Source organism: Papio anubis, chromosome 11, assembly GCF_008728515.1.
Source record: "Papio anubis isolate 15944 chromosome 11, Panubis1.0, whole genome shotgun sequence".
Taxonomy (NCBI): Eukaryota; Metazoa; Chordata; class Mammalia; order Primates; family Cercopithecidae; genus Papio; species Papio anubis.
In genome coordinates, this window is record NC_044986.1 from 44,661,638 (window position 1) to 44,669,219 (window position 7,582).

Below are 7,582 nucleotides of genomic sequence, written 5' to 3' on the forward strand. Positions count from 1 at the left end.
AGTAAACCATCTCTCTTGTTCAAAAACTCACTTCCTGGCTTTCTAAATTTCAGAGTTAGAGAATCTCACAAATGCAAGAGATTCAGAAGTCATACTTATCAGCATGGTCGACTTGGTAATTCATGACTCCTGATTCAGCTTAAGGCTGGTAACCTCTCCTTCTTTGTCTATGAAATTCACTGGGAGGAGAATCTGCCCACATGTTAATACCAGATTTAAGGACTACTCGGGAGTTATCTTTGTTGATGGAACATAGTTTAATGCTGTAATACTATGAAATCATGGCAAATGTTTGTATAATGCCTACAATGTGCTAGACATGTTCTAAGCACTTTATGTAACTCATTTAACTTGCATTTAATCCATATTACACCATTTCAGGTAGATGCTATTATTATCTACATTTTGTATATGAGGAAACTGAGGGACAGAGAAGCTAAGAAACTTAGGCAAGGTTCAGACAGCTAGTAAGTGTAGACTCAGAACAAATCTTGAGAGCTGGGTTCCAGACTACATGCTTAATAAGTACCTCAAGAGAGTAAAATGAATTCTATGTCAAGTATATAATGGTGAATTTTATAGAGGTTACATAATCATAGAGTTCATAACTATGAGTTTTTGTGATCTCCTTGATGGTTTTGCAGTGATCCATCCACCTACTGTATTCCACAGTTCTTAAGAATGGCTGACCTCTATTTACAAGGTTGCTAGCAAACATTAGGTATGCCACTTCTGAAGAGGAAAATAATTATTTCATGGAAAGTTAACCCACTCATTTGTGGCTTCAGCCTACCTAAGCCTTGGTCTCAAAAGCTCTAAGCTGTGACCAATAGCTCACAGCTGTGCTGTGCTCAAATGTCTGCATGAAGAATATGATGGTGGTTCATCTCTGTGGGAGTTTGGTTATTGATTCTAAAAATTCCTTCTCTGATTGCACTTCTTCAGGATCAGGATGATACATCACTTTTTTCTTCATACAAATAAAAGTATTTGAAAATAAATACACATGAGATTTCTATATAATAACACTATATGCAAACAAGAATGGCTAATATTTAAAAAGACTGCTAATAGTAAGGATTAATGAATATGTGGATCAATCAGAATTCTCATATAATGCAGTTGAGAGTATATTTTGAAATAGCCACTTTGTACAGTTATTATTTATTATCTACCAAAGCTAAAGGCATCCTTATTTTTTGATCTGGCAATTCCACTTTTAGATATATAACCAACAAAGTAACATGCGATATTCTCCTCAAAATACAATCACTGAAATGCATATTGCAGTATTAGTTGTAAAACTCAAAAACCGGGTGTGAGGGGGCAATCCCCAATACCCATCAGCATGATAGGTAAACAAATGTGATATATCCACACAATGAAATGTTACATCCATCTACAGATACATGCAAAAATATGGAGGAGTCTCACAGACATGGTGTTGCGCAAAAAAAAGCCAGACCAAAAAAGAGCACATACCGTATGAGCCATTTTATATAACACAAAAACTAGGGGAACTCCTCTATGCTGCTAGGTTACCCTGGATGGGCAGTGCTGGAGGGAGCATGGGGGCGTTTCTGAGATCCTGTTGTTATCCTGATTTTTTATTTGGGTTCTGGTTATGCAGATGTGATTAGTTTGTGAAAAGTTGTTGTGCTGAACACTTACGATGTACATACTTTTCTGCAGATATGTTGTACTTCAGTAGAATGTTTTTAAAGTACATGTATGCAGTTTTCCCTGCAGAGGCTCAGTGAAGAGGACAAACTGTCAGTCTCTCAAGACAGTGAGCTGTTTTGATCTTTCTCAGACAACGATCCTTGATTCCAGAGAAAAGCCTGACCAGATCCCATAACCTTTTAACCATGAAAGAACCAGAAAGACCAAAGTGAATGTTTAAAATATAGTTAACCTATTTTTCAGATTTCTAAAATGATTGAGTGGAAAAAAAATCAATAGTATTTTTAACTAGAAAGATTGTCCCATGTTGACCTTTATATTAATTTTCTGGATAGTTGGATTTGGAATTTCAAAGCTTGTATTGTTTTTTTGGGGGAAAAATGTGAGTTTTCCAGTGATAGTGTTACTAACTATACAACTTGGAAGTCTGTGTCTATTTTGACAAAATAATTTGTGTTTAGTTTACTAACATTGTAACATATTCAGTTCTTTTTGGAGAAAGAAAAGAGACATATTATGGATAATTTGCATTGACTCTTCTCTTGAAGTTTTGCAAATAATACATGATCAATGTTCAAGATACCATTTCTGTTAGGAATTCAAATTCAATCATCATTGATAGAGAACTTCCTTTGCACAAAGCACCATTCTGGATATTTTATATTTTTCAATTAATTTAATTTTTATTTCAATTGTGTGATGTGGATATTTAACCCCATTATACAGATAAGGAAACTATAGCTATAGGGATTGATTTATCCAGCTAGAATTCTGACTCTAAATCTAGGACTTTTAAAAAATCATGCTAGGTAACCTTCAGAGACTGTCTTCTAGAAAATGTCATTGCAGAGAAATCTAGGAGGCAGGGAGCCATATCCTATTGTCACCAAGGCATCATCCTATGCTCATAAATCAGCAGATGTGAGGCCAGGAGAAGCAGGTATGGAGAAAGGAATACAGGCTCAGGAAGGTTACGGGCAGACAGGGAGAGCTTGCCAGGGAGAGCTTGCCAAGCATTTCCATTCTTTTCTACTTAGGATGAGGGCTAAACAAACAAAATACAGTCCACAGTTGTTTTCTCTGAATCAAACATGAGTTTGACTACCTTATTATAAGGAAATTTACCAGCCCTTTTTCATCTTTACCAGTTCTTTTTCATCTGCACAAGATATTGGGAAGGAGAAACAAACCACAGAGCCCTTTTGTCCCATGATCTTGACCTTGGAATTGCTAAAGAATGTGCTCATTTTTCTTTGTCAGAAGCTGTATTGGAACTGAAGAGTGAAGAAATTGAATTTTGTAAACAGAGTTCGGAAAAGACGCACTTTGGTTCCAGGAAAGAATTCACAGTGACTCCACTCAATGAGAGTTGAGTTGGCAGCTTCAACATCTTCTCTGGGAAGCCCCCGAGTAGCTTGGAGAATTGATGTTGCATAAAAGGATAATCATTGTCATTTCAAAGAATTAGTGTTTGGGTTCTTCAAGTGACATTGTGAGAAGAAAAATATTTATTAAAGATTGGCCTATAGAAGGAAAAACTAGATCCCAGAGACAATAACAAGAGAAAAGAGTAGTGATCTCAACTCTCCTCCTATTAGGGAAGAAAAAGCACACACACACACAAAAAGTAAAAAAAAAAAAAAAAAAAAAAAAAAAAAAAATTGGGGTGACTGAGATTTTATTCTTTATGCCTTTCCCTTTAAAACAAAAATAGACTTGGAAGTGGAATAGTGAGACCACTTAGATATGTACAAAATTTTGCTCTTAAAACTCTCCTTGACCCTTAGAACCTTAGCCCTAATTGCTATTTTCACTTCTAAATATCATTCTGCATGCATTCATTTATTTAATTGCTTGTGCCTACTGAGTCTTTTTTTCCCTATTACTCTGTTTTGAATTTGAATTGAGCAAACACATAACTTTGGTTGGAAACGTCAGCTTTCAGAGGCTTTTAATTTTCTTCTAGATTCCTTGAATAACCTCTAAATTACCACCATAAAAGCCAATTGATGCACAGAAATTTTTCCAAAGAGCGTTCATGGTTCTATCATTTGAGCAAAATCTTTTGTTATTTGTGAATTTGTTTTCATTTGGTTTTCCACTTGAAAATAATTAAATAATTTAAATTGAAACAAGTTGAGGTACATCTGGAAAGAGCAGCTGTCAAATAAATGCTTGTTGAGTTAATAAATAAATGAATGAATGGGCTAATATACTTAAATCTGATTCTGTCTCTGAATCTGAGGAAAAAAAAGTGGTTGACATTAACTCTTCCTTGATTGGTCCAAGACTTGTACAGGACACTGAAATCTCTAGTTACTTTCATCGTGAAGAGTCCTCTGGAATTTCTTTAATGAAGAGATCTTGAATATACAACTAGCCCTTAGAAGAGGTTACAAACTAATTGTCTCTGAGCTAAATCCAGCTCCAAACATATTTTATTTGACACTCACAGACTTTTAAATCGTTTTAATTAAAATTTACAAACCAGGAGATTTTACCTAAAAGCATAGGTTCTATCTCTTCTTGTATTAGCTCTGCACTTCTCCACAGTATCACACACACGGACGAGAATAGCAGCTACTTGCTGTAGATAAGGCATAGGCTCTACAACTTACTACAGTCCACGTTTGCCCTAAAAGGAATTACTATTAATAAGTATTTGCACTGTTATTTTTCATGTATGTAGTAAGCATATATTTCTCTGTGTTACAAACTTAGACTGAGAGCTATATAATTCTAGAAAAAATGGAAAAAAATCATCTGTTTTTCTTTTAATAGAAAAGTTCATTTTATATAAAAGTTAAACCTTTAAAAGAAAGTCTGCCTGGCTTCTTTGGGCATCTGTGCTTACAACTCTTGCCTTACTATCTTTTTTCTGTGATTCTTTGCTTTTTGTTTCTAACAAAGCAAAGAATCTCTATCACAGAAAAAAGACAGTAAAGCAAAAGGTTTGTTTCTGCTTTTGTTTCTTTTATACAAGTCATAATGGAGAGAAAATTTATTCTTGTCTACAAAACAAACCTTTTCCAATATTTTAATTTTTTCTCTCAAGGTTTATCTGAAAAGTGATTTCATCAACCCATGTTGGAAGCTTATCAGAGACTGTTGGTGTGAGACAAAAACTGGGGAGATGAAACCATGAGTCGATTCAGACAAAAAGTCAGTCATGAACTGGGACCTGGCATCACACACTGGGGCTGAGCCAAGCTGGAGTCAGGCAGGAGGTCAAGGACCAGAGCACCAAAATCAGACAATTACCAAGAGGGGCCAAGTCAAGAACTTACTGGAAGAGCCAAGTCAGAGATCAGGAAACTTGAAGAAGAAAATATGTTTGGAACCTGTATCCTGTCTACTTCTCAAGACTTCAACACACATAGAAGCTTGAGGCCACATTGGGTTTTTGGCAACTAGGTTTATCTTAAACTTAAAAAAATGCTTTTAAATAATGTTCTAACTAATTTTTCCACCAGGTAACTTGATATAAACATACAAATGATTCCTTTAGCAACTTCTTTTAAAGTATACATTTTATTAAAGTATAACACACATTCGAGTGTTCAGCTTAGTGAAATTTTACAAGTGAACATACTAGATAAACAGCATGTAAATCAGTACATAAAACATTATCAGTACCTTTATGCCCCTTACCAGGCACTACTCTTCCAAGGATAGCCACTATGCTCATATACAACACACAGATTACTTTTTTCCTGCTTTTTATTTATACTAGTGAAATAATACAGTTTTTGCTGGCTTCTTTTATTCAACATTATATTTGTGAAAATTATATATGTTACATGTAGCATTATTTTTCTGTTGTTGTAAGAAAATTCCACAATTTAGGTATTCATTCTATTCTTGATGGACATTTGAGTTAGTTTTGGTTTGATGTTAGCACAAAAAATTCTGCCATGCACTTTTTTTTTCATGTTTTACGGTAATTATATGTATGCATTTCTTCTGGACATACGCTCACAAAGGAAATTGCTGAGTCATAAAGAATGCTCATGATCGGCTTTCCTAGAAACAGTCAAATAGTCTTCCAAAGTATTTATATCAACCTATATTCCCACAAAGAATTTAGGAGAGTTCTGTTTGATCCACAAAATCACCAACACTTGGGATTGCTTGTCTTATTCATTTTAGTCATTCTTGTAATTGTGAAATGATATTGGTTTCAATTAGCATTTGAACTTATCAAGTTGAACACTTTTCCTATGTTGGTCATTTGAATATCTTCTTTTTGTAAAGTGTCTTTTCATTTATTTTGCCTATTTTATCTATTATGTTATCTGATTTTTTTTCTATTCATTTTTGGGAGTCTTAAAATATACATTCTGTATATGAAATTTTTGGTGATATCTGTATTGCAATATCTTTGTTCATTCTGTGGCTTGTCTTATCACTGCCTTAAAAATATGATTTGATGGACTCTCATTCTTAATTACAATGTCTTCCAATGTGTCTCTTTTTCTTTATGGTTAGTGCTTCTAGATAGCATCAAGGTCATAAAGACATTCTTCTAAGTTTTAACCTAGGAACTTCATTGTTTTACCTATCGTATTTCAGTCTACCATCTGTCCATCTGAAATTAATTTCTATTTACAGTGAAAACAAAAATTAGGAATGAAAATTTCTTTTGTCCAATATGTATATCCACTTGACCCAACATCATTTATTGAAAGCATCCTTTCCGTTCCCCCACTACACTCCAACAATCAAGTGACCTTGAATATGTAGGTCTGTTTCTGGACCCTCTATCTGTTTCATTGGTCTGTGTGTCTATTCTTGCACAAGTACCACACTGAAACTGCTTAATTACAACATTTCTTAATACCTAGTAGTGTATAAGCCAGTAAAGTTTGTTTTTCCTTTGTAATATTATCTTAGTTATTCTTAGATTTTTGCATTTCTGATATAAATTATAGAGACATCTTGTTAATTTCTGCATGTACACATTCACACACACATACACATACACACAAACTTGTTTGAAATTTTATTGAATTTTCATTAAATTTGTAGACATTTTCTCCATGTTGAGTCTCTTTATTCATTAGCATGGCTTTAGTACTTATTTATTAGGCTTTCAGCTTTTTCTCAAACTTACTTGTATTTCTCAAACTTACTTATATTTCTCAAAAGAACACATTGATTCTTTTGTATCTCACACGTGTGACTGAGTTTTTAGGCTCATTTGTGAGATATGCTTCCCTCAAAAATTGTTATGACTGTGGCATGTTACCTGTGTGATGTGAAAATAAAAAGGCCACACCATCTTCCCTAGGAAATTTAAAGGAAGATCACTACTATTTTTAAGCTTTTTGCTATTTCATTAATATATCCTTTGTCTCATTGCATAAGGAATAATTATTTAAAGTATAAAACTTTAAACTACTAAAAAAGAGGAGAGGAAGTCAATAAAATTTCATTCACGATCTCAACCATCTTGTATTAGTGTGTTGCATTACTATAAAGAAATACCTGAGACTGGGTAATTTGTAAGGAAACAGGTTTATTGACTCATAGTTCTGCAGACCGTACAACAAGCATGATGCTGGCATCAGCTTGGCTTCTAGGGAGGCCTTAGGAAACTTACAATAATGGAGGAAGGCAAATGGGAAGCAGGCCCATCTTACATAGCCAGGGCAGGACTAAGAGAGAGGTGCAGAGGCGCCACATACACACTTAACCAACCAGATTTCATGAAAACTCTCTCATGAGAACAGCACCAAGAGAGATGGAGCTAAACCATTGATGAGAAACTGCCCCCATGATCCAATCACTTCCCACCAGGCCCCACCTCCAATGTTGGGGATTACAATTTGACATGAGATTTGGGCAGAGTCACATATCTAAGCCATGTCATATCTTGTATACTCACGGTGAATATTTT

General features: G+C 34.6%; 1 non-coding gene across 1 annotated transcript; it reads left to right on the forward strand.

Annotated features, from left to right (window-relative positions):
- The first annotated feature begins 6,840 nt into the window (after positions 1 to 6,840).
- On the forward strand, positions 6,841 to 6,941 carry LOC116269625. Its single transcript, XR_004177243.1, has one exon. It is a non-coding gene; the product is annotated as a small nucleolar RNA U13 (small nucleolar RNA).
- The last annotated feature ends 641 nt before the right edge of the window (positions 6,942 to 7,582 follow it).